This window comes from Tursiops truncatus, chromosome 1 (genome assembly GCF_011762595.2).
Source record: "Tursiops truncatus isolate mTurTru1 chromosome 1, mTurTru1.mat.Y, whole genome shotgun sequence".
Taxonomy (NCBI): domain Eukaryota; kingdom Metazoa; phylum Chordata; class Mammalia; order Artiodactyla; family Delphinidae; genus Tursiops; species Tursiops truncatus.
The window spans coordinates 160,823,741-160,848,344 of NC_047034.1; the positions used below are offsets into that span (position 1 = coordinate 160,823,741).

A 24,604-nucleotide genomic window follows, 5' to 3' on the forward strand; every position below is an offset into this window, starting at 1 on the left:
ATTCCAAGATTCCTTCTTTTATTGTTTCCTTTCCATTTAGAGAATTTTTTAACCATTCTTTTAGGGTAGGACTGCTGGCAACAAATTATCTTAGTCTCCCTTCATTTGAGAATGTTATGGCTTCCTCTTCATTTATGAAGGATGTTTTCACTGAATATAGGATTCTAGGTTGACAGTTCTTTTATTTCAGCACTTAAATATATCTGCCACTTCTTCCTAGCCTCTGCAGTTCCTGAAGAAAACTAAACTGTCGTTCTAATATTTATCCCTATTGATAAGGTATCAGTTCTCTCTCTCCACTTTCAAGATATTTTGTTTAATTTTTAGAAGTTTGACTATAATGTGTCTTGGTGTGGATTTCTTTGGTTTTTCTTATTTGAGATTCGTTCAGCTTCTTGAATGTCTAGGTTTATGTCTTTTGCCAAATTTTGGAATTTTTCAGCCATTATTTCTTGGACTACTTTTTCAGATCACCACCCACACTTCTCTTCTCCTCTGGGATTCTAATGATGCAAATGATAGATCTTTAGTTATAGTTCCATAGGTCCTTGAGGCTCTGGTTTTTTTTCCTCCAAGTATATTTTTTCTTTGTTATTCAGTTTGGGTAATTTCTACTGCCCTGTCTCCAAGTTGACTGACTCTTTTGTCTCCTCCATTCAGCTATTGAACACATACATTGACTTTTTTATTTTGGTTATTGTTATTTATGACACAGAATATAGTCTATCTTGGAGAATGGTCCATGGGCATTTGAAAATTAATGTGTGTTTTGGATGGAGCATTCTGTATATGTCAATTAGATCCTCTTGATTGTTTGCTCTGCTCTAGATTTTTGCTGATTTTCTGTATATTAGTGGTATCAATTGCTGAAACTATGGTTTTGAAGTCACCAGCTATAATGTTGGATTTGTCCGTTTCTCCTTTCAACTTTATCAGTTTTTGCTTCACGTGTTTTGAGGCTCTATTATTTGGTGCATATATGTTTAGGATTGTTATGTCTTCTTGGTGAGTTGATTCTTTTAACATTATGTAATGTCCCTCTTTCCTCTCTGTCTAGTAATTTTCTTTGCTCTGAATTCTACATTATCTGATATTAATATGACCACTCCAGGGTTTTTTTTTTTTTAATTACCAAGAGAATTTAATGGAATCTCTATAGTCCATGACCAGAGAAAGATGAAACCCTGCCTAAGGTTCCAGATTCTGGGAACCAACTCCAGGCTGGACACTGCTTTTGGGGGATGGATGATGTCCCTACCCTAGTCCCAGGGCTTGAGGGAGCTCAGTGCAGCTGCTCAGACCAGAGCCCTGCCCACAGCAGTTTTGAAGACTTGGGGGTTGGAACTGGCTGACTGGCTGGGACCCAGTGCTGAGGATGTGACATCTCAGTCACCAGTCACTGAGGCTCCTGGTGAGAAGGGCTGGGTGATGCCTGTCCATCTTCATGGTTTTGTTCCAGGTAAGGAAACTGAGGCCAGGCAGAGGGTTTCGAAGGGGCAGCCCAGCTAGATGCTCAGAAGTTGGGTGAGGCTAGGATTCAGCCCAGGACCCTGGCCTGGCCTGCCATGGGAGCCCATTCCCCTTCCCTCTCAGGAGGATAGTCAGCTGAGGGGGTTAGCCTTGCCCTGTCTGACATCATGTTGGGGGGTGAGGCAGTTCAGTCTGCATGGTACACAGGACCACAAAGCCTGGGAGCATCACAAGGCCTAGGATCTTGTACTTCAGGTAGGAGAGGTACCTGTCCCAGCCCAGTATCAGGCTGTTGGTGTAGGTGACTCAGAACCGGGGGTAGGTAGGAGCCATGAATAGAAATTCACCAGCTGCTCAGCTGGCCTCACATACCAGTCAGCCTTGAAGAATTCCCAGAACTTGTCCCACAGCTCCTGGCAGCTCTCAGCCAGCATCCAGCCCTCCAAGAAGTACCAGAGACCCAGCACAGGGAAAACCATCAACTGGTTGACAAGGACCTTCCTGAGGATGTTTAGGAGGCCACAGCAGTTGGACACAGGGAGCAGGTAGTCCAGGCAAAGGTATCAGCATTGTATGAAGGGGCCCATGCTGTAGGTCACCACAAACGTGCTTGATGAGCACCTTGGGTCAAACTTCTGTCAAGGCCAGGCACAAATCTCCCAGGCCTGGTATGTATTGTCCCCAGCCTCCATGAGAGTGCCACAGCCCAGATTATTGGCGATGAACAGTGCATGGCCTTGGAACAAGGGCTGCCCTCTAGCCTACAGGCCACACAGCCAGTTCCAACCACCATATACCATCACCTGTCCCTACTTCTTTAATCAATATTTTCATGGTGTATCTTTTTCCATTCTTATAATTTCACCCCATCTACGTTGTTGTATTTGAAGTGAGTTACTTGTACATAGCATATTGTTGGATCATGTGTTCTTGGGGTAATTGTTTATTTTATTTTGTTTTTGGTCTACTCTGCCAATCTCTGCCTTTTAATTAGTGTATTTAGCCCATTTACATTTAATTAGTGCTATGTTAGGGCTTAGGGCTATGATGTTATTTTTTATTTTCTGTTTGGTTTCTTTGTTTCCTATTCCTCTTTATCTTTCTACCTTCCTGTGCATTACCTGAACATATTTTTAGGATTCCATGTTGATTTATTTAGTGTTTTGAGTCTATCATAGTTTTATTGGTGTTTGCTCTAAGTATTATGAGATATGTACATAACTTATTGTACTCTACTGGTATTGATGTTTTACCACTAAGAGTTAAGTGTTAACACCTTACTTCCATTGAGATCCCTTTACCCTTCACACTTTTTAAGTATCATAGACTTAAACACTCCCCTTAGAGATACTGAATACCACAGTAGATGGTTTTTAAATTTTGCCTCTACCACAAAATATGTAAGAAAACTCATGAGAGAAAGGATTGCGTATTCTATTTACCCCTATCCATTCTGATAGTCTTCATTCCTTTTTGAATTTCCAAGCCTCCTTCTGCTACCATTTTCTTTCTGTTTAGACAATTTCTTTTCATCCATTCTCTAAGGATACATTTTCTAGCAATAAATTCTCTTAGCTTTTCTTCATCTGAAAATGTCTTTACTTTCCCCTAATTCTTGAAGGATATTTTCACCAGATATAGAATTCATGGTTGACAGTTCTTTTCTCTCTGTACCTGAAAAACTGTTGTACCACTTAACCTGAGCCTCCACAGTTTCAAAAGAGATATCCACTGTCATTCAAACTAATGTAACTTATAAGTAACAAGTAGTTTCTTTCTGGATGCTTTCAAGACTTTTTCATTGTCTTTAGTTTTTGAACATTTAATTAAAATGACTTGGCATCAGTTTCTCTGAGTTTATCCTATTTGGAATTTGCTCAGCTTCTTGAATCTGTAGGTGTACGTATTTCATTAAATTGGGGAGGTTTTAGCCATTATTTCTTCAAATACTACTACTTCAAATACTACTACATTATTTCTTCAAATACTACTACTTCAAATACTACTACTACTACTACTACTATTTCTTCAAATACTACTCTCTCTCCTCTCCTTCTGAGACTCTAATGATATCATTGTTAGTTCTTTTGCTATTGTCCCTCTGGTCTCTGAAACTCTGTTTATTTGTTTGTTTGTTTGTTTCAGTCTATTTTCTCTCTGTTGCTCAGATTGGGTAAGTCTGTTGATCCATCCTCAAGTTCACTGATTCTATCTTCTATCATCTTCACTCTACTGTCAAGCCATTCACTGAGTTTTTTATTTTTGTTATTGTATATTTTAGTACTATAATTTCCATTTGGTTCTTTTTTATAACTTAGATTTCTTTGCTGAGATGTTTTTCATTTGTTTCCAGAGAATTCATAATTGTTTATTGAATCATTTTTGTGATGGCTGCTTTAAATCCTTGTCAGATTACTCCAACATTTGACTCATCTCAGTGTTGACATCTGTTGATTATCTTTCTCATTCAAGTTGTGACTTTCCTGGTTCCTGGTATGATGAGTTGTCTTTTGTTTTGTTTTGTTTTGTTTTTGTATCCTGGACATTTTGTATATTATAAGACTCTGGATTCTATTTAATCTTTTATTTCTTTTGGTCTGTGTGTGTGTGGCTTTTTGGGTTTTATGGAGGGGGGTCGTTTGTTTGTTTCGGCAGCTGTTATAGCAAGAGGCCAGATGGGTGTATATGCTCAGCTCCCCCCAGCATGCCTGGAAATTGGACACCAACTCTACCCTCTTGTTGCTGCTGAATGCAGATATTAAGCTCAGCTTCCCAGTGCCCTACTGACACCAGGGATGGGAAAGCCGAGGGCTGACTCATGCCGCTTTGTTGCTGCAGGGTGGAGGCAGGAGCTGAGCTTCCCATTGGGTCCTGCTGACACCAAGGGAGGGGAAGAAGAGAAGAAGAGTGTCAACTAGCCCTGCCACCACCCCCTCATTCTGCCTCATTGTTGCCAGGTGGGGAGACTCTTTTCTCTGGGTCCCACTGATACCAGCTGGATGATGGATGGGGGCATTGAGTGTGAATAGCTGCACCTTCTATCACCATAAGTCTCATTGCTGCCAGGTGGGAGCAGATGCTTAGCTCATGACTAGACCCATCTGACACTACTCTGGCAGGGGAATCAGAGCATCTACGCTTCCTTGCAAAGGGGGTGGGGCAGGGGGGGACTTCAGCTTCCTGCTCAGTCCCACTGAAAATGCAGAGGGGTGGGGGAAGAGAATTCTTCTGTTGCTTTTTGACTGGAGTAAAGGCAGATTTTGACAAGAAGTTTTTCTGCTATTAGGCCACCCTTTCCCCGGTAATTGGCTAGAGTGGCAGCTTTTTCTTGGAGCTTTTTTAGTCTGTGTCTATTTGTGTTCTGGGTTGGAGGCTTCTGCAGCACTCTGTCGGGATACATGGGAGGCAATAAGGAAACCACCTCGTCATTCCTCTGAGATTCCCAAGGCAGGCTACCTTCTTCTTTCCATCTTTCAGAGTCTTCCCATGCTTGTTGTTGTGTTATGTCCAGGGTTATTAGTTGTAAGTGGGAAGACCTGGGAGGCCTGGGGCTACTCCATCTTGGAAGAAACGGAAGTCCCATCCTTTATATACGTGTTGTCATTCTTAGATATGAACACAGAAGCCCTCCCAAACCCCTACAATAGGTCAGCCCCCTTACGTGTTTCCATGGCAACCCATGTGCTTCCTGTGTGGCACCATCAATTGCATGTGCATATTTATGTGTGGGGTGGGGGGAGTCTTCAACTAATATCGATTCCCATCCTTCCACCTTCAATAGAGCCCACAAGGGTCCAAGGACAAAGACAGGTCCTGCTCACTGCTGTGTCCTGTGTGCATAGAACAGAGCCTGGAAAGGAAATGGAGAGATGCACTGAAGCACAGGGATTTGGGTGGTGGTGGGGACTCCTTTAGATAGGAGTTCAGAAAAGGCCTCTATGAGGTGGTGACCTTTAGGCTAAGACCAGAAAGACACAACAACAGAGCCATGCAGGTGAAACCCTGAGCTCCCCAGTGACAAAGCCTTGCGGTGGGGATGAGTTTGATGTACTCCCAGAGCAGCAAGGAGGTCAATGGCTGTAGAAGGAAATAGATCATCCTAAGGAAATAGATCATCCAGGTCTCTGTAGGCCAGTGGAGAAGGGGGAGGAGAGGTCATTAAAGGATCAGTGGAGGAATAAGGGGACACAATTTGACTTGGGTCTCAGAGATGTCCTCTGTCTACTGTGATCTGTGGGAACATAACAGGCTCCCAGTGCAGAGGCTGTTGAAACACTGGATGAGAGATGGGATGGGGTGGGGTTGGGGAGGGGGGCCTGAGTTAGGTTAAGAGAGGAAGTTATGGGGTGGTTGGATTTGGGAATGGACAACTTTCCATCTGCAGCGGGATGTGAGGGATAAAAATGGAACAGAGTATGGAAAGCATCAGGCATATGGTAGGTGCCCCCCTATTAGAATCTGGTTTCCACCCCTCTCAGCTCAAGGCTTTCACCCCATCCCAGGGCCTCTGTAGCCAGCAGGGTTTGCACAGGCAGCTCCAGCTCTGAAGGGGATACTGTCAGCTGGCTCCTGCAGAAGCCAATGGTGTTCCTGAACCTTCTGCCTGTGACTTGTGGTAGCAAGTACCAGTTGGAGCCCAACTTTTCTGTCCCGTTGCATTCCAACACTGGGGGTCCCCCAGAAGCACCTCCTCCAAAGCTTCACCTGCTGAATCCAGCCCACCTCACTTCAGGCCAACCTGCCAGCCACTGCCTGCCAGAAATCTGGTACGTCATCCAGGCGCTGTGGCCAAGATCCTGGTTTGAATGTACAAAAGGAGCTCATGGGTTTTGAAGCCTGCTCCGAGTCTGAACTCTCCACCGAGAATCATAGAGGCAACGAGTATTAGCACTTGGACCCCAGGCATCACGCACTCCAGCCCCTTCAACTTACAGATGGGGAAACTGAGACTCACGAAGGCAAAGGTCCTGAGGCTTAGTTACTAAAAGTACTTTAGGGTCAGGTAGCTCTTGGATTCACATTCTAACTCTACCGCCTCGTTGCTGAGATCTTGGGCAAGTGACTTTCCTCCTCTGTTGGCTTCCTCATCTGTAAAATGGGACGATGCTAACAGCCAGCGCTGACTCTGTGACAGGCATTGTTTTAAGCCATATACATTATATGAACTCCTCTTTAAATCCTCATAGCAACTCCATGAGGCAGGTGCCATCGTTACTCACCCCATCCTACCTGAGGAAACTGAGGCACAGCAAGCTTATGTAACTCCATAAAGATTTCTCCAGCCAGTAAATGCAGAGGCAGGTTCAAGTCCAGCAGGCCTGGCCTTCAAGCCTGTGCTCCCAGACCCGATGCTGTCCTGTGTCCTTGAAGATGACTTTGAAGGTTAATTGATATATGCCTGTAAAGGCTGAGCATGGTCCCCAGCACACAGTCAGCGCTCAATAAATGCTGGCTAAGGTGTCAGGGACCTCCCCCTACACAGTGGGGAGATAGCAGTAACTGAGCCAGACACAGATCCCAAGGGGCTTCCGGTGCCATGGGAGGATGGAGGCGTAAACAGTCACTTGCAGCGCAGAGGAGAGCCGACTGGAGAAGCTCGGGGGCCACGGGAGCCCAAGGAGGGGCAGTGGAGACAGAGGAGGGAACAGCATGTGCAAAGGCCTGGTGGTGAGGAGGACGGGCCTGGTCCCGGGCCCGGAAAGCAGCAGGGGGAGCCATTGTAGGCCCCATGGGGTCCAGGAAGGGACACAGTGAGACCTGAGGGGTTTTTCAGACTCACTCTGGGGCAGACAGGGATTAGATGGGGAGGGGGTTGAGCCTAGAGTTGGGGAGGCCAGTGAGCAGCTGCTGGGCGTAGGCTGCGCTCACATTCAGGTCCTCACTTCACGGGCAGGGGACTTTCACAAGAAGAGTAGGGCGTGCCCTTCACTCCCCTCTACTGATTGCTCTAGACTGGGGAGAGTGACTCTGCAGACTCTGGAGCTGCCAGGCCGTGGTGAGCCAGCCTCCCCCTCTACCCTGTCCTCCCCCGACCCCGTCCCCTCTCCCTCTAAGGCTGTTCCAGTGCATTAAATGGTGAAGCAGCCTCATTACTGAAGCCTCTGGCTCATTAGCAGGCAGCTGGAGGGGCTGGGAGACCACCGAGGAGAGACCCGACGGGGTGGGGAGGGGAAGCAGCAGAGCCCGGGCAGTAATAACCATCTGCACTGCACCTTCTGCTGAGTTCCGTGTATTCCGATCGGTACACAGACATCCTGGGCTTTTTTTAAATCACTGACAATCCCATTTGATCTTCACCACCTGTGTCTCTGTGCTGTTATTACAATGGACCCCGTTTCAGGCTGGGCTGGAGACACAGAGAGGGGAAATGACTTCCTCAAGGTCAGACAGCTGCAGGTGGCAAACCTGGCCCCAATGCCAGCAGCCCACATGGATGGAGCTCCTCCTGTGTACCAGGCTGTTACCTGCAGTACAGGCGAGATGCTTACAACCCTACCAGGGAGGCAGCATTATTATCCCATTTTACAGACAAAGAAACTGAGGCACAGAGAGGTCAAGGTACTTGCCCAGAGTCACACAGCTCCATCTTTCTTACCCTCAGACCCTGTTCCTTCCACACTGAGATGGAGTTGGGGTCTTCTGGGGAAAGGACCAAGCCTCACAGGGGTCGCAGGTGATGGCATCTTCCCCCTCCTCACATCACCCCTCCACACCAGGAGTTCTGGGATCAATGAGGGGCCAGGGTATGGAACTGATGGTGCTGCTGAGATTGACACAGACCCACAGTGAGCCCTTCAGAGGCATGAGAGAAGAGGCCCCTCCTCTGACCCAGAGCCCCCCAACCCAGGTCAGCTCACCCTGTCCTCCTTCAGTCTCCCACTCAGGGCTAAGAATGTCTGAGGACTTCTGTGATCCTGGGCAGGCGGGAAGCCCACGGTCACCTCCCCCTCTGAGGCCATGGGTATCTGATGGTGACTGTCATGACATCATTGGAGCATGTCCAGCCAGGAGAGGGGACGGGCCAGGCCCATCCAGAGCATCCCAACTCAGACCACGATAGAGATGGAGGTCATGCTTCTTCCCAGCTTTTCTCCTGGAAGGTCCTGCCCAGGGAGACATGAGGATGGGCTTTCCAGAAGCTAGGGCAGCCGGCGAGAGAGGATGATCTCTCTGGAATGGCCAAAACATGGTTCCTCATCTGAACCTTTGCCTCCTATGGGACCTGATAGCACCGTGGGGTTGCCTCTGCTGGGGAGGAAGTGCTGGAAGCAGGAGGGTCATGGGAGAGCAGAGGTGTGTATGAGAGTAGGGTCGGGGGCACAGGTCGGGGTGTACGTGCAGATGGGCGTGGTGTGTGCATGGGGGGTGGGGAGGGAACTGGGGGTATGTGACCAGTCGAGTGTTTGCCAGCATGGGTGTGACACTGGGTGTGACCCAGGAAAGGGAGGAGGTGGGAAACACAAACTTCTCCTTTCTTTGACCACTCAGGGAGCCTATGAGCAGAAGTCAGGGGTATGGTAAGGGCCAGAGAGGGCGTTGGTGGGGGAAGCCACATGACAAGCAGTCAATGAAAGATCTGGGAGTTCCAGTCTCCAGAGGACCTTGCTGTGTGACCTTGGGCACATCCCTTGCCCTCTCTGAGCTCCCTGTCCTTACCTGCATAACGGGGATCATCCCAGATCAAGATGCGCTTTGCTCATGCCCATGTCGATTATTATCATCTCCTGCTGGGACGGGGGTGGCCAGGGCCTGGGCTGGTATTCACAACAGGCTAGTGACAGACGACGAATGGGCTGGTGACCAGGACACCGGGGCGATTCCCTGCAACTTAAAAGCACGGAAGAAAGAGCTGGACAGCACGCAAAGGTGTTCCTATACCTCCCAGAGCACAGGCTGTCAGTACGGGGTGTCCCCTGTCAAGGCTGTGACAGGATGTACCTCAGTTTGTCAGCGTTCATTATCTACTCTCGGCTCTGGTCCACAGAAGATTTAGAGGAGCTCACAGCAAAAGGCCATTCAGTAAAGTGATAAAAATAGAGAGAAACACACAAGTCAGGACCAGAAGACACAAGTCTGCCATCAGCACCTGGATGTCAGGCTCAAGGCCACAGGGGATCTCAGAGCATCCTGGTGTCCCAGGGGAAAGGGCACAGAGTCCTTCCCTTCCATCCCATTTCTAGCTTTTCTTTTCTTTACCTCAAAATCCAGTATTGTAGCTTCTGAGTCATTCTGCCTGGGCCTCTGAAAGGGCTCTTGTCATGGGCGCCCCAGGACCAAGAACCAGGGCCCAGGGGTGGCATTTGGAGCCTCAGCTATTTCACCTAGGGATAGGTCCAGGGGATGGAAGGGAGGACTGCCAGTGCCCTCGTCATCCGCTCCCAGAGTCCCCTGCGCTTCTGCATTAAGGCGTTCCCGCACCTTGCAGCCCCAGAATTAGGGATTTGTGATACTTTGGGATGAAGGGGCCAGATGACAGAGGGCCTCGTAGGCCATAGGACAGAGTGCGGGTTTTATTCTAGACTCCCCGGGAATCCAGTGAGGGGTTTTAGGCAAGGGAAGAGGGGCAGGATCTGGGTTTATTGTTTACAAAATAGCTTGTCTATAACAAGAGGCGGAACCAGGATTGACCCAGGTCTGCCTAATTTCCAAACTCACACCCAGCCCACATGACATGCTGCCCTCCTCCACCCACCCCACGCTCTGTGACCAGCTCAGGGCCCTGGACGGCACCCTCTGTCCCTGGGGTGGGTGACATGCTGTGTGACCTCGAGCCAATCTCCTGCCCTGGCTGGGCCTCAGTCTTCCCCTCCGCTCTCCATCCCTTCCCTCCCCCATGATGGGTGATGTGGGGCAGGTAAGTGGAGGACCGTGGAGTGGGCCTGGACAGGGCCGCAGGGGGAGCTGGCTCTGAGGGCAGGGTCCTGGGCCTGCTCTGGACTCTCGCTGACGCCCAAGAGCCCCAGGCAGACCGTGACTCTCCGGGACCGGCTTCCCCACCTGGGAGCTGGGAATCAGACCTGCCCCCACTCCTCGCTGCTGGTACCTGGCGGTCAGGTCAGGGCTCTTGAGCCCCCTGTGCTCTGGGTGCCCGTGAGGGGGTGACCCGGCTCCTTTCATGGACCCCACACCCAGGGGCAGTCTGGGTGGGTGACGAGGCCGCAGTGTCCCCTGCCCTGGCCACTTGTTCCCTCCCAGGCACAGGTGCATGCAGAGGGCTGTCCTGTCAGGGGCAGAGGGGCCTGCAGGGGTGGGCGGCACGGGGACCGCAGTGGGGACTGTCTGCAGGGGAGAGTGCGGCAGTTACCTTGAGTGTGTGAGTGGGGGTGTCCGTGTGTGTGAGCGCAGGCGTCTGTGTGTGAGTGTGTGTTTGTGTATGTACCTGTGTGTCAGCGTGTGTGTTTGAATACATGTGTATGAGTGTCTGCATGTGTGTAAATATCTGTGTTTGTAAGTGCATGAGTGTGTCATTGTGTTTCTGTGTATGAGCGTGTGTGTCCAGATGAGTGTGTCTGCATATGTGAGCGTGCAGTGCGTTTCTCTTTGTGAACGCACGTGTGTATGACTGTGTGTGAAAGCTCTGCTTCCCTCCAGGCCCTTTCCCCACCTCCTTCTCACTCCAGCAGTGGGCTTGGGGAAGGTTCTAGAAGGGACCTTGGGTCCTGGTCCTCAGAGACTGAGCCCGGCCAGCCCTTGGGTCAAGGAAGGCCCTTCTGACCTGTCGGTTCCCGGCCATCCCCGTCCCCGGCACGGAAAGCACCAGGCCCCTCCCTGCTGGGGGTGCTGCCCTGGGCCCGGCCTGGGGAAGGACCGTGGCCCACCTGTGCTGTTCTCTTTGCACGCTGCCAGGAGAGACCACTATGCCTACTCCTACTACCCGTAAGTAGCGAACCTGCCTCAGAGCCCCGCCCCTCCTGGGGAGCCCCTGCCCCCACCCCGGCCTGGCCTGGCGTCAGCCCCTCCTCCACGGCCACCCTGTCTCTGAGCTTCCCTCCTCTGCTCTGTCTCTCCTCCCTCCATCGTCCTCCTGCGTGGAGGTTACAAGGGCTGGCTTTGTGGTCAGTCTCAGGTTCAGACCTGGCTCTCCTCCAGTATCAGCACGGGTCCTAAGTCCTTTCCCCTTTGTCTGGTCTGGCACCTCAGTCATGGAGCTGTGCCCCCTGTTGCCCCACCCCGGCCCCTTTGCCCGTTCTTCCTGGCCTCCAGGCTCCCCTCCTCCACTCTCCTGAGTGAATAAAATCAAGCCCTTCCATGGTCTTCACCATATCAGATGATTTCTGTGTTACCCCTAACCAACATTGAAGCACCTGTTGTGCTCCTACTGGGTACCAGTACTCACACTTAAAATACAAAGAAGACACAGGTATTATCCGGGTACTGAAGAAGCTTTCGGAAAATTTAGGATGTAGACACAGACTGACACAGAGTTATAAAAGGAGTGAAGAATAATTAACCCTCTACTGGGCACTGCCCTGGTCCCACCTAACAAATATTAAAAGCAAGACCCAGCAGGATCAAACTGTCTCCAAGTAACTTAACCGTATCCCAGAACAAAGCTCAAGAATATTTATAGGAACACAAAAACATCTGGCCTCCAGCCAGGTGAAATAGACAATGTCTGGCACCCAATCAAAAGATACCAGACGCTCAAAGAAGCAGAAAAATATGCCTACAAATGAGGAGAAAAATCATTCATTTGAAACTGGTCCAGAGTGCAGAGCATGGTCAAAGGTCGGGTGGAAGTTCAAGCTGTGCTCAGGAGGCTGGAAGGGGGTCTTAGTACTTTCTATGTCCGTTCCCCACTCACCGCCCACTGGCCCAGTCTCCACCTCTGTCCTTTCTTCTCCAAGGAGTAGGAACCTAACTCCTGTGGTTTATATCCTAAAGCCATGTTCATTTTGACACTTTCTTAACATGCAAGTTGTTTTTTTTTTTAATGGACTGAGGGAACACACATAGCATCAAGATTTGGTTTCTAATACCTTTTCCCAACAAAAGGAACGAAGAATCCTTGGGGAGATGGCTGATTCTAGGAACTAAGTCAGGAAGTGTACTAGAGGAGCCTGGAGTAGCTTGTGGTGCCAGAAAGTAAACAGGAAGTATGAAACACATACACATACGATGACGGGAAAATGTCAAAGGAACACAGGAGCCCAGGGGAGAAGCCCCCAATGGCCAAAGCCAGAAACAGTTGAGCAACAAAGTAAATAAAGTAGTATCAGATTATAAAACCCCAAGTAGAAAATAAATATTCATGAGTCCACAGTAATTTAAATAAATGATTAAATAAATTAATAAATGGAGGAGATTAGACAAATCTCCCATGCAGAAGAATTCAAAATAATTTAGGTAGATTCTCGGCACTCAAGGAGATGGAACCTAACTCCTCCTTAAGTGTGGGCTACACATCATGACTTCCTTTCAACAAGTGCAGTATGAAAAGTGGAAAAGAGTAACTTTTGTAGAAAAACCTGACAAATACTACCTTAGCCAGGTGATTGGCTAACATCATCACTGATAAGTCACGCTGATAGCATGTACCCTTAATATCATGGGATGCAAATGGTACTTTCCACCCAAACACTCATAACCCCACTATAACCATGAGAAAAAAAACCATACAAAACCAGCTGGGGTTCAACAAACGATGCTGGGACAACTGGATATCCACAGGCAAAAGAAAGCATTTGGACCTCACCCCACATGCAAAACTAACTCACAATGGATCCAAATGTTAAAAGCAAAAACTAAAACTATAAAATTCTCAGAAGAAAACAGCATAAATCTTTAGGACCTTGGACTAGGCAATGGTTTCTTAGATATGACACCTAAAGCACAAGCAACTAATTTTTACTTCACTGAAATTAAAAGCTTTTGTGATTCAAAGGACACTCGCGAGAAAATGAAAATACAGCCCACAGAATGGGGGAAAATATTTGCAAATCATACATCTGATAAGGGCCTAGTATCCAATACATATGAAGACCTCTTACAACTCAACAATAAAAGGACAAATAATTCAATATTTAAATGGGCAAAGGATTTGTATAGACATTTCTCCAAAGGAGATATACAAGTGGCCAATAAGCACATGAAAATATAATTAACGTTATTAACCATGGGAGAAATGCAAATCAAAACCACAATAAAATATCACCTCACCCACTGGCATAGTTACAATTTTTAAAATGAACACTAACAAGTATTGGTAAGGATGTGGAGAAACTGGAACCCTCATATTACTGTGGGAATGTAAAATGGTCCAGCTGCTTTGGAAGACAATTTGACAGTTCCTCAAAAAGTTAAATGAGAAATTTGAAAACATATATTCAAGCAAAAATCTTACACACAGGGGCTTCCCTGGTGGCGCAGTGGTTGAGAGTCTGCCTGCTGACGCAGGGGGCACGGGTTCGTGCCCCGGTCCGGGAGGATCCCACATGCCGCGGAGCGGCTGGGCCCGTGAGCCATGGCCGCTGAGCCTGCGCGTCCGGAGCCTGTGCTCTGCAACGGGAGAGGCCACAACAGTGAGAGGCCCGCGTACCGCAAAAAAAAAAAAAAAACTTACACACAAAAGTTCATATCAGCATTATTCATAACAGCAAAAAAGAGAAACAACCCAAAAATGTCCATCAAGTAGTGAATAGATAAACAAAATGTGATACATTCATACAATTGAATATTATTCTCCATAAACAGTAATGAAGACCTTACATTAATTAGGATGGCCACTATTTTTTTTTTAATGGAAAATAAGTCTTGGTGAGGATGTGGAGAAGTTGGAACCCTTTTGCACCGTTGGTGAGAATGCAAAATGGTACAGCCACTGTGAAAAACAGTATGGCAGTTCCTCAAAAAAATAAAAATATGAATTTTTCATATTCTTATGAGATTACCATGTGATCCAGCAATTCCACTTCTAGATATAGATCCAAAAGAATTGAAGGCAGGATCTTGAAGAAATCTTTGTACATCCATATAACAGCATTATTCATGATAGCCAAGAGGTGGAAGCAACCCAAGGGTCCACTGACAGATGAATGATAAGCAAAGTGTGGTATATCCATGCCATGGAATATTATTCAGCCAGAAAAAGGAATGAAATTCTGAGCGACGCTACAACATGGATGAACCTTGAGGACATTATTCTAAATGAAATAAGCCAGTCACAGAAAGACAAATACCGTATGATTCCGCTTATGTGAAGCATCTAGAGTAGTTAAATTCACAGAGACAGAAAGTAGAAGGGTGGTTGCTAGGAGCTGGAGGGTAGGGAAGATGGGAGCTGTTTAATGAGGCTCTAATTTCAGATTAAAAAGCTTTGGAAATTGGTTGCATAACAATGTGCATATATATGTACTGTTCAATTCTTGAACAGCACACTTAAAAACGGTAAGTTAAAGATGGTAAATTTTATGTTATGTGTGTTTAACCACAATTAACAATTTTTCAATTTTTTTTTAATTTTTAATTTTTTTTCAAAAGGAATGAAGTACTGATCCATGCTACAACATGAATAAACCTGAAAAACATTATGCTAAGGGAAAGAAGTCAGTCACAAAAGGCGACATGTTGTAGGATCCACTTTATGTGAAATGCCCAGAACATAGAACTCCATAGAAACAGAAAATGAATCAGTGGTTGCCAGAGGGTTGGAGGAAGGAGGGTTTGGGGGGTGACTGCTAATGGCCACTGGATTTCTTTCTGGGGTGATGAAAATGTTCTGGAATTACATAGTGATAATGGTTGCACAACCTTGTGAAACACTAAAAAACCACTGAATTGTATACTTTAGAAGGGTACGTTTTATGGCATGTGAATTACATCTCAATTTTTTAAAATCTCAACTGAGAAACATTCCACAAATTATCTGACCCGTAATCCTCAAAACTGTTAAGTCCATCAAAAAAAGAAAAGTCTAAGAAACTGTGACAGCCAAGAGGAACCTAAGGAGACATGACACTAAGTCCTGTGTGGGATCCTGGAACAGAAAAAGGATATTAGGTAAAAACTAAGGAAATCCAAAAATGGCATAGACTTTAGTTAATAATAATGTATCAATATTGATTCATTATTTATAGCAAACTCAGATAAGATGTGAATTATAGGAGAAACTGGGTCTGGAATATATGAGAACTCTCTGTACTATCTTTGCAACTTTTCTGCAAATCTAAATCTATTCTGAAATAAAAGTTTTATTAATTTCAAAAGAAATCGACTTAACATATCAAGGCAAGTTGTGGCAGGCTGGTGGGAGGGGACGTGATGGGAGCTTCCCTTTCTATTGAAATTTGAGCCCCACTGACTTCAAAGCATTGCCTGGAAAAACCCCCAGATCCCGCTGGGCCCCATCCATCCTGAGCTCTTGATCCTGCTGGGTGCCAATAGATTCCACCCAGACGGTTTGCCAGGTAAGTGGGTTTCTATCATAGTCACCTGATAAATGTTTCTTTACCAGAAGAGGGACAATAGGGGAAGACTGATGGACAACAGAACCCCAGAGTCCGACAGGCCTGGGTGTGAATCCTGGTGCTGCCACCTCCCCACTGTGTGGCTGGGGAGAGCCCATCTTCCTGGGCTCAGGGTACACAGGGCTGAGAGCATCACTCACTGCCCTGTCCCCGCCCACCAGCTGTATTTACAGAACATCTTGTGTCGTCCTTCTACTCAGCCAGGAGGCTGCCCTGATTCGTTCTGGCCCTGCTATCACCCTGATCAGGTGGTGCTATTTGCTCGTCCTCAGCCAGCCAGGAGCTCCTCCTGTGTGTGCCCCCCACACACACCCTGCTCTCTGAGTCCCTGAGGGCGGCCAGCCCTTCACGGAGCCCTCTCATACTTCCTCCTACACCTGGAGAGTTCTCTGTTGTCAGCACAGATTCCATAAAGAGCATGAGTAATCCTTTGTCCCCAGTACCCCCTTTCGGAGCTCCTGAGAGCTCCTCGAGCAGCAGAAAATTCTCTCTTGAAATCCGACCGCATGTGTGTTAGCTGCAGCTGCCTCTAAGAATCATCTCTCGAAAGCTACAGTTCAAGTCCTGGTCCAAATCCTTACACTAAGGCAGATTAAAGGCAGGTCAAGCTGAAAAGACAATCCTCAGAATGGGAGAAAATATTTGCAAACAAATCAACAGACAAAGGATTAATCTCTAAAATATATAAACAGCTCATGCAGCTCAATATTAAAAAAACAAACAACCCAGTCCAAAAATGGGCAGAAGACCTAAATAGACATTTCTCCAAAGAAGACACACAGATGGCCAAGAAGCACATGAAAAGCTACTCAACATCACTAATTATTAGAGAAATGCAAATCAAAACTACAGTGAGGTATCACCTCACACCAGTTAGAATGGGCATCATCAGAAATCTACAAACAACAAATGCTGGAGAGGGTGTGGAGAGAATGGAACCCTCTTGCACTGTTGGTGGGAATGTAAATTAATACAGCCACTATGGAGAACAGTATGGAGGTTCCTTAAAGAACTAAAAATAGAATTACCATATGACCCAGCAATTCCAGTACTGGGCATATACCCTGAGAAAATCATTATTCAAAAGAGACATGTACCACAATGTTCATTGCAGCACTTTTTGCAATAGCCAGGTCATGGAAGCAACCTAAGTGTCCATCGACAGATGAATGGATAAAGGAGATGTGGCACATATATACAATGGAATATTACTCAGCCATAAAAAGAAACGAAATTGAGCTATTTGTAATGAGGTGGGTGGACCTAGAGTCTGTCATACAGAGTGAAGTAAGTCAGAAAGAGAAAAACAAATACCGTGTGCTAACACATATACATGGAATCTAAAAAAAAAAAAAATGGTTCTGATGAACCTAGGGTCAGGACAGGAATAAAGACACAGACGTAGAGAATGGACTTGAGAACACAGGGAGGGGAGGGGGGAGCTGGGATGAAGTGAGAGTAGCATCCACATATATACACTACCGAATGTAAAATAGTTGGCTGGTGGGAAGCAGCCGCATAGCACAGAGAGATCAGCTCAGTGCTTTGCGAGGACCTAGAGGGGTGGGATAGAGAGGGTGGGAGGGAGGCTCAAGAGGGAGGGGATGTGGGGATATATGTATGCATATGGCTGATTCACTTTGTTGTACAACAGAAACTAACACAGTATTGTGAAGCAATTATACTCCAATAAAGACCTATTTGAGAAATAAAAAGGAGGTCAAGCACCACTCTTGTCGGCTCCTTCTTTCCTCTGAGAAGCTGCCCTCAGCTTTCTGGGACTCAGTGGGTGTCTGACTTCACAGTAAATTCTAATAATACCAACAGCTGCTGTCTGTGGGCATTCACCAGTTGCCAACAATGGACTGGGTATTTTTCATGCATCATCTCACTTAATAATCACAATACCTCTATTGGATAGTAGTGACTTTATCCTCATTTGGCGCTTGAAAACTGAGGTTCAGAAAGGGCTAGGAATTTCCCCAAGGATACACAGCCACTTAGTGGCATAACTGGGATTCAAACTCAGGCTGTCTTAACAGAGTCCTTGCTCTTAATCACCCCATTACACTTTTTATCTAAAGATGTTTAGTGAAATAAGCAAACAAGAAAAACCTCCTTGGAAAAAAAAAGAAATCAGGAAAGTGTTGCTACCTCTGCTCTCCTCCTGGAGAGTCACAATGCATGTTAGTTTGTTGCAAGTCCTGAGATGTCCTGCAGGGAACAGACCTATTTAATTTTGTTTCAACCAAAATTTTCCAGATTCATTTTAAAAAGTTGTATGTTTATTTTGTAAATGGACTACCACTTAATGACCTTGCACAACTGGTGTTCTCTGAAACACACTTTGGGAAATATTACCTGTGGCAAATCACTTCTCTCCAAGCCTCAGTGGAGTTTCTGGCCATGATGGAGTCACGGCGGGGCTTCCCTCCCACTGTAAGCAACTATAAAACAGGGCAAAATACTTGCGACAACTGTTTTTAGAGGCGGGGGGTGGGGGTGGGGGATGTTTCTCAATCCCAGGACTGAGATGCTGACCAGGAGAGCCGGGGAGGGGTGGTCTGGAGGGAGGGGATAATTTCCCGGGGCCTGTGGGGCACTGTGAACCTCTCCACCTCCGGCTGACAATGGAAATGCTTACGCGGGAGAAACGCCTCTATTCAGGTGCTTCCTGTTAATCTGCAGAAGGGGTGGCAGCAGCAGCTAATTTCGGGACTTGCTTGTCTTTGAATGGGGGTAATTGCTGGGAGTTGTCAATGTTCCAGATTGTTCCCTGGAAGAGGGGAAGGAAGGAGGGATGTCATGGGCTCTGCTGAGCACATCCTCCTGCAGGCAGCACGTGAAGTCACAGAGGGGTGTGCCCTGCAGGGGAGTCCAGGAGGGTGAGGGGACCACGGGATCACAGCAGGCAGGGCCGAACCAGAAGGGCCCTGCGAGTTCATATGAACCAATCCCCTCAGTTTACAGATGGCAAAACTGAGATGCAGCAGGGAAGGGGCCACCCAGGGTCACACAGGGTGGGCCCAGCCAGCTGCTTGGCTCCAGCAAACAGCCCAGGCGTCCTCCACGCTGGCCGTGCTCCCTTCCCTCCCTCGGCCCCCTGAGTCCATCTGGGGTTCCCCAGGCTGGGGCCCGTGTGTATCAGAAACCCCTTTCCCTTCCTCTGACTACAGGAGACCAGCGCAGTGGTGGGGTCACTGAGGCCAGCAGCCTCCTGGGGGGCTCACCGCGGCATCCGTGTGGCCGGAAGGGCTCCCCGTACCACACGGGGCAGCTGCATCCCGTGGTGCGTGTGGCCGACCTCTTGCAGCACATCAACCAGGTGAAGACGGCCGAGGGCTACGGCTTCAAGCAGGAGTATGAGGTGCACGGCCCCAGTCCAGCCAGGACCCCTCGCCAGGGCCTCCCGTGGCTCCTTCCTTCCAAACCCTGCCACAGGGCTGTCATGAAGGAAATAGGAGATAGTGGCTGTAAAGCACCGGCAAGCACCAGGGACGCAGTGGGCCGCAGCTGTCAGCACGCCTGCTGTTATCATCATTCCCACCTCTGGGGGCAGGTTGGGTGCAGTAGGGCCCGTCTAACCCGCCATCACCCTAGTTGGGCTCCACCTCAGAGCAGCACCCCTGCCCCAACCTTGAGCTTATACCATCCTCTTCATGACCCCCTGTGCCCTCCCGGGAAACCTCAGGCTCCAGTCCCCTCCCCCAGCCTCCCATTCTCCCCTCCCGTTCCAGGAACTGCACATCTTCACCCACTCTGCAAACCTGGAGGCCTGCCTGTAAGAAGAGACCACCATCCCTGCCAGCAGGTGCCCAGCCCCCTACAAGGAGGTACCAGTCGCCGACACTGACCTTCCCAATAACTCCTCTGTCGTGGAGAGTCAGTTCCAAGGGTTGGGTTTGTGTGCATGTGTGTGTATGTGTGTGACACATGCGTGAGGGTGGCATTTGCGTGTCTACATGCCTGTGTATGTGTGTGTACCTGCCTGCGTGTGAATGTGTCTGTGAGAGGTATGTGCACGGTGTGTGTGTGTCTGTTTGTGAAGGTACAGGGGGCATGTGCTGTGTGCTCTGTGTGTGTGTTGGGGAAATTCTCAATGCTCTGGGGGCCCCTGTGTGCCAAGCAAGAAGGCCCTGTCTGTGACCTCAGCTGGAGGGGCCGGGTTGCAGTACTAGGACAGACTTCTAGACAGCAGAGGACGTGGCACCGCAAAGCAGTTAAAAGGACAGGCTTTGAAGTTAGATAAATCTGGGGTCGCATCCTGACTTGCCTTGAGAGACCTTCAGCAATTCACATGGCCTCTCCTAGCCTCAGTTTTCATATGCATAAAATAAAGTTAGTGGTGTTTAACCCTCACTACGGTCTCAGGGCATAGGCACATTATTATCCCATTTTATAGGTGGATAAAACTGAGGCTGAGAGATACAGGAACTTGTCTAAGGTAAGCAAGGAGGCTGCCTCCAGTCTCCAGGGCTCCATCCAGGCCCTGGGCAACCTTGCACAGGGAGAAGTGCTGAGCACCACCCAGCCATGTGGGGCCATTGGACCAGATGACCGCTAGGGTCCTTGAGAAACTCTGATTCCAGAAGGGGAGCAGCAGACCCAGAAGGGAGCGGGGCAGCCTGGGTGTCTGCCCTGTGTCGGTCACTCTCACAGTGTAAGCTTGGCCAGGGCCTCTCTTTCTGGCCTTTGATTTCTCCATCCATGAGACAAAGCTAACAGCCCTGGCCAAGAGACCCTCATGAGGCTGTTAAGAGACCCACGTGCCTCGTTCCTCCCCCAGCTCCTGGGAGATACTCAGTCACACCAGCCCTGGACGTGGAAGAGCAAAGTGGTCCTGCTGCCCCAGAACTATGACAAGGACACAGCTTGGCTGTCCTGCCACCCAACCACTGCCCCCCCTTCCTTATCTCCACCAGTGGGGACCCCAACATTTACATCCCTGTGGCCCTGACTGATGTGAGGGCTGGGGGCAAAGCACACCCTAGAAACCCCCCAAACTCATCTGGGAAAATCCCAGGGACTAAAGAAGCAGGGCTGTGGACTGCGGGGGTGTCCCTCTGTGCCTCTGTCCATCTCCCTGGGGACAGGGCCTATGGGGGTGATCCCCTCCCCTCCAACACTCCTCCTTTCTGGGCATCAAGGCCAGCGCTCCCTCAGTGTGCTCTTCTGCACACGGGGGCCCTGCACTTCTCTGAGCTGGAGAGGGTCATGCTGGGGCTCCCTGGTGCTGGGTGGAGAAGCTGCTGGGACAACCCTGCCCCTTCCAGCGGTCCTTGGTCCCTGATTTCCAAGGGAAATCCCAGAAGCCAGGAAGCCCTGACTCTCAGATCACACTGAACTTGTCAGGAAGGGGCCAGCTGGCGTCTGTTTGGGGTGGTCAAGTCTGCAGGGAGCTCCATCGGGTGCCCAGGCCTAAGTTTTGGAGTCTGGCCAGCCCTGACCTCGAGGAGACTGTCAGTCAGCCTGCATCAGCACCTTCAGAAAGTCCCGGGGAAGGGGAGCTGGTGAATTAGCGAGAGGTCCCTCGTTTCTCTGTCCTGCCCCTTACAAGATTACAAAGGGCAAGACAAGGTTTGGTCAGGGTACAAATCAGGGTCAAGTCCAGAAGAAGCCAGACAAGCGCCAAGGCTCCAGGAGCCTGTGCTAGCCTCTTGGGTCAGGAGGAAAGCTGGGGTCAGGTCTGGGAATGGGGTTTTAGGAGAAAAGCATCAGGAGAGGGAGGGAGACATGGACAGGTGGGGCAAGGCAGGACACCAGGAGGAGACTTGGGGCTGGAACACTGATGGGGAGAAGGCCGGATGCCAACCCACCCAGCAGGACAAGGTCAGGAGTGGGGAGCAGAGTCAGTGCCTGTCACTGTCGGGGAGCCTGGCTCGAGGTCTCAGATCTTCCCAGTCATGGAGTTGGCAGGAACCCAAGAGATTCGTTCATTTATTTAAATATATTTTTTATTTATCCCTGGGCACCAGGGATACTGAAATGAACAAGACAGGCAGAGAGCCCTCTTTCCTAGACCTTACGTGGGAGGTGGGCCTATCAGCGGCTGGTCAGTGCTGCAAAGAGCCATCAGGCAGGAGACAGGGCTGATAGGGCGCCCACCCATGAGCTGCAAGACTCTGCGTGAGTCAACTGCCCTCTCTGGGCCTCAGTTTCTCACCTGTAAAATGGGAACAATCATATTAGGATCAGATGAGGTTGTGATCACGTGCCTTGCGTGGTGCCAGGTGTGCTGAAGGGGCTGCATCCACAAACACGCAGCGGAGATGCAACACAGCCCTACTGGGGACGATATTCCAGTGGCCTGAGCCCAGCTCTTTCCCAGCCCCAGGCTTCCTCAAGGGGTGCAGTGGGAGGAGGAGTGGGCTGGCTGGCAGGGACCCGAGTCACTCCTGGCTCTGTCACAGACTTGCTGTGTGGCCCTGGGTAAGACACTTCCTCTTCCTGGGCCTCAGTTTCTTCAATGAAAACTGGCTCTATGAGGTACTGATTCTGTTTGCACACCAGCTGACACTCTGTGCCTCAGTTTCTCCATTGGCCAGAGGATTCAACCTATTCTAGTGACTTTAGGATCCAACATCCTTTCATCTGAATCAAGAATTTATGGGACAGTGCGAACCCCCAGCTCATTTCATTGATGCCATCACTTCCCACCAGCCCTCAGTCCTGGCAAGCCCCTCCGGACCAGGCTCAGGTTTATGGGAGAATGTCAGCTGCAGTCCCTGCCTCCCAGCAGCCTTCAGTCCACGCAGATCCACAGCATCACTAGCAATCACCCCCCTGGGGAGGCAGCCTCTTCAGCTCTGCAGATGACAGGCTCTTGAAAGAAAAGCAAGTGCGTTGGATCAGGGCGGGAAAGAAAACCCCTACAGGCCAGAGCCACAGATTGAGACTCACACGATGGGATTTAATAGTCGCGTGTGAGTTAACTGTGCAGCGCCAACTAAATCAACAGCTCAGGGACAGAGGTGGGAGACAGGCCTGGAGATGAGACCGGCAGGGAGCTCAGTGTGAATCCACAAGGTGACATGTCTCTCGTGTCACCTGTCCCTTATCTGCTCTCCCCATCCACCCTACCCCACCCATCCAGCCCAGTCCCAACCAAGGCTTTTCCCATGAGATGGAAGGCCCCAAACCTGGTTAGTTTAATAATAACAACATGGGGCTTCCCTGGTGGCGCAGTGGTTGAGAGTCCGCCTGCCGATGCAGGGGACACGGGTTCGTGCCCCGGTCCGGGAGGATCCCACATGCTGCGGAGCGGCTGGGCCCGTGAGCCATGGCCGCTAAGCCTGCACACCCGGAGCCTGTGCTCCGCAACGGGAGAGGCCACAGCAGTGAGAGGCCCACGCATCGCAAAAAAAAATAAAATAAAATAAATAATAACAACAGTAATAGCTACCAGTTTTCAAATGCTTACCCTACACTATGTACTCACATTCTCTCTCTCCTCACAAGTTCACAAGGTTGGTATTAATAACATTTTACACAAGAGAAAACTGAGGATCAGAAAAGCTAATTAATACAGAGCTAGGAAGTGGCAGAGCTGAGATTTGAGCCTTATTCTAACTGACTCCAAAGCCAAAATACTTCTGTGCACATCCTGCCACTCTTTAGGCCATGTAAATAGAGATATGGAGTCTAAAAAAAGGGAGGAGAGAATCCTGTTCAACTCATGAATAAGCTGAACTTTGCCTAAAGGCAGGGCCTCCAGGCTTAGAAGGGCATGCGATCAAGGTCACATTGATTAATTAATTAATTTAAGAAGCATTTATTAGAATCTGACTAAGTACTAAGCTCCCTTCTAAACACTGGAGATATACAGGTGAAGCAGAAGGACAAAGTTCCTGCTCTCCTGGAGCTTGCTTTCCAGTAGGGGAAACAGATAATAACCAAATAAATAGATATTAGGAAGTGGTAAGTTCTGAATTGAAGGAAAAAAAGTGAATGGAAAGAGACCAGAGACGAGGGAGCTGCATTAGAGAAGCTGGTCAGGAAGGCCTCTCTGAGGAGGTGATATATGAACAGAGATCTGAATTAAGTGAGGGAATGAGCTTTGTGATAATTGTCAAGGGAGGAGCAGGTGCAAAGGCCCTGAGGCGGGAATGAACATGATGTGCTCAAGGACAGTAGAGAGCCAGTGTAGCTGGAGCACAGCAAGTGGGGGAAGAGGGCTAGGAGATAAGGTGTGAGGAGTCAGCGGAAGGAAGATCATTTAGAGTCAATAGGCCATGGCAGAGTTTGGATTTTACTTTTAGAGTTGAAGGAATTCACTGCAGAGTTTTGAGCAGGAGAGTGATGTGATCTGATTTGTTTTGGGAAGATCACTATGGCTGCTGGGGAGAAAAATTTCTGCTGGGGTGAGAATGGAAGCAGGAAGCCCAGGGAGCAGGGATCACAAAAGTCCAGAAGGACCAGGGTGGGAGGGGGCAATGAGAAGTGGTCATTCACAAGAGGAATTATTGAAGGAATGGAATGTTCATCCTCAAAAGGAAGAGGCTCAGATGGACCCAAGAGCTGACCTGTAACTTCAGAAAGGCCATCACATGGACCAGAAGTTGAGCCCATTCTGCAGTCCCCAAATGTCAGAACCAGGACCTATGGGTGAGGCCATGGGAAAGCTGTCAGTGCTGTCAAAGATGAAGCAGCTTTCTGGCAAGGTCATGCTC

General features: G+C 48.8%; 1 long non-coding RNA gene and 1 pseudogene across 1 annotated transcript; both read right to left on the reverse strand.

Annotated features, from left to right (window-relative positions):
* Nucleotides 1-1,635: 1,635 nt before the first annotated feature.
* Nucleotides 1,636-9,132, reverse strand: LOC101332318 (mpv17-like protein 2; annotated as a pseudogene).
* On the reverse strand, nt 9,133-19,687 carry LOC141276317 (uncharacterized). Its single transcript, XR_012325657.1, has 4 exons — nt 19,166-19,687; nt 18,580-18,711; nt 18,297-18,382; nt 9,133-9,297 (listed from the first exon to the last, which is right to left on the reverse strand). It is a non-coding gene; the product is annotated as an uncharacterized lncRNA (long non-coding RNA).
* Between the last annotated feature and the right edge of the window lie 4,917 nt (nt 19,688-24,604).